This window comes from Xylocopa sonorina, unplaced genomic scaffold, assembly GCF_050948175.1.
Source record: "Xylocopa sonorina isolate GNS202 unplaced genomic scaffold, iyXylSono1_principal scaffold0079, whole genome shotgun sequence".
Classification (NCBI taxonomy): Eukaryota; Metazoa; Arthropoda; class Insecta; order Hymenoptera; family Apidae; genus Xylocopa; species Xylocopa sonorina.
This window is the reverse complement of record NW_027490150.1, coordinates 230001-232500: the sequence shown is the minus strand read 5'-3', so window position 1 is coordinate 232500 and position 2500 is coordinate 230001. Positions and strand designations below refer to the sequence as shown.

At 54.0% G+C, this 2500-nt stretch overlaps 1 non-coding gene across 1 annotated transcript; it reads left to right on the top strand.

Moving 5' to 3' along the window:
• Positions 1-1586: 1586 nt before the first annotated feature.
• On the top strand, positions 1587-1741 carry LOC143432323 (5.8S ribosomal RNA). The gene has a single exon (XR_013102953.1). It is a non-coding gene; the product is annotated as a 5.8S ribosomal RNA (ribosomal RNA).
• Positions 1742-2500: the final 759 nt, after the last annotated feature.

Sequence of the window (2500 nt, the reverse complement as noted above, 5' to 3'; positions counted from 1 at the left end):
GGTCGCGCCGTAACCTGTTCAAGTCGATCGTATCGTACCGTTCCGTTCGGAGGGGACGATTCGTCGCTGCACAGCCTCGTTGTCGAAGAGTCTGAAACACCCAGCGTCCGTTGCGAGCTCTTACGAATCATTTACGCTCGCTTCGTGTCGTCCGGGTAAATATAGACCGCTTCTCGAGGCTTGCAACCGGCGAGTCCCAACGAATCTTTACCCGAACGCGCGCGTGTCGTCGACTTCGAATTCGTGCATGGAGCGTGCGTGGTGTCGTCGCGCGTAACCTGTTGAAGATGGTCGATCGTACCGTTCCTTTCGGAGGGGACGATTCGTCGGTAATAGCCTCGGTTGTCGAGAGTCTAAGACGCGCCCAGCGGTCGTTGCGAGCTTTCGAATCATTTTATGCTCGCTTCGTGTCGTCGGGTGAACGTATAGACCGCTTCTCGAGGCTTGTACAACCGGCGAACGTTCTAACGAATTTTTTTTTACATTTACCCGATCGGTGTTTACGGTACATTAGCGGACCCCTCGAGTTCTCGTAATCGAGAACTCGTCGGGTCCGCTTTTTTATTTGCCATTTTTTCAGAAAGCAATACGCCGCTGGCACTTTGCCGTTTTCCCACTCCCAGAATTGTGCCGTTCAGCTCAGAGGGGACCCGTTCCGTTCCGTGCCGTCCACACCCATAACCTCGTTGTCGAGAGTCTTGAAACCCGCCGTTGCGAGATCGAACTTTACTTGCTCGCTTCGCGTTGTCGGGAAAAATATAGACCGCTCGAGGCTGTGTGGTTGGGCGAACGGTGTGGAGCGTCCTAACGAATGTACGAATTTTTTTTTCGTTTACCTGAGCCTTGTTGGAATCGACACGACTGGGTGGTATTGGAATTTTGAAGAGACCGTCGTCGTCGTTCGTTCGTTCGGAGGGGACGATTCCGTCGCTCGCGCCCAAGCCTCGTTGTCGAGAGTCTGAGAAAAACCCGCCGTTGCGAGATCGAATAATTTTATACTCGCTTCGTGTTGCCGGGGAAAACTCTTATAGACCGCCTCGAGACTGTGCGCGAAGACGACGAGTGTGTCCCATCGATGATAACATTGTTATGTTCACCCGAACGAGAGAGCGTCTTGTCGATCTCGAAAGCAATACGCCGCTGGGTGTTTGGTCTTTTTTCTTCTCAGTTCGACGCGCACGTTCGTTCCAGAGGGGACGATTCCGCCGTTGCCCGTTGTCCTCGTTGTCGAGAGTCTGTAATCCCGCCGTTGCGAGCTCGAACAGTTTATGCTCGCTTCGCGTTGCCGGGAGGTAAAAGACCGCCTCGAGGCTGCTGGTACGCGGAGGAGTCCTAACGAATTTTTGAAGGGATTTTTTTTTTTCTCTTCGCACCTGGACGCGCGCGTGCATTTTTTCGTAACTTTGAGGGAGACCTTACGCGCGAACCATCGGCGTATGCGTTTCATCCGTAGGACCGATATATCGTGTCGCCTCGAACTCCGTTCGGCGACGCCCGCGTCTCTTTCACCGGGGACGTTTGGGTATCGACTTGTTCGAACTTTAGTACCAAGAGACTCAAAGATCAATAAAATATACATATACGATTACCCTGAACGGTGGATCACTTGGCTCGTGGGTCGATGAAGAACGCAGCTAATTGCGCGTCAACGTGTGAACTGCAGGACACATGAACATCGACATTTCGAACGCACATTGCGGTCCACGGATACAATTCCTGGACCACGCCTAGCTGAGGGTCGTTCACGTAACCAGAATACTGCTTGCGTTGCGTTTCGTCGAATCTTTCTTTCCCTACGGTGCTCGAATCTGCCCGCCGTCGTTCATTCTCGAATTAAATTACGAACGTTTCTGAGTTCGGGCGGCACCGAGAAAGGGAGGAAGAGGAGCGATACGCGACGTACGAGCGATCGTTGGACGTTCGTCCGAGTCGTCTGTGGCCGTGCCGAGGCAATCCGCGATTGGCAACGTGTGTGTGCGCGTGCGGCGTGCGTAAACGCGTTCACGGAACTCGACGGTGCGTCGATCACGAACTCGCGTGAGTTCTTCGTGGCGTCGTGAGTCGTCCGTTAAACGGACGACCGCCCACGGGAACCGCTTCGTGTTTCGATCGCCGATTTTGTTCCGCGTTCCGAATTCGCACACCCGCCACACGCATCGCCTTCGCCCCGCCTTTAGCGCACGATACGAACATGCCGCGCGCTCGACGTCGTTTAAAATGAATTGTTTTTTTCACGCCGCAAGACCGAGGGAGAATTCTCGGTCGAGAGAGAAGAGATATACAAGAGAGAGAGAGCGACATCGTCGTAACGCGAGGGACGATGATGCGCATCCGATCGTTCGAAGTTCTCCTCGTACAGCCCCAGGGTGTTCGATCAGAATAACCCGTTCTCTCTGTTCTCTCCGCGCGTGTGTATACCATGTTTCCGCGAGGGAAGAAAAGATCTCTCGCGCGGACCGTCACTCGAACATAGGCCGTCGTTGCGTCCGTGTAGCGTCGC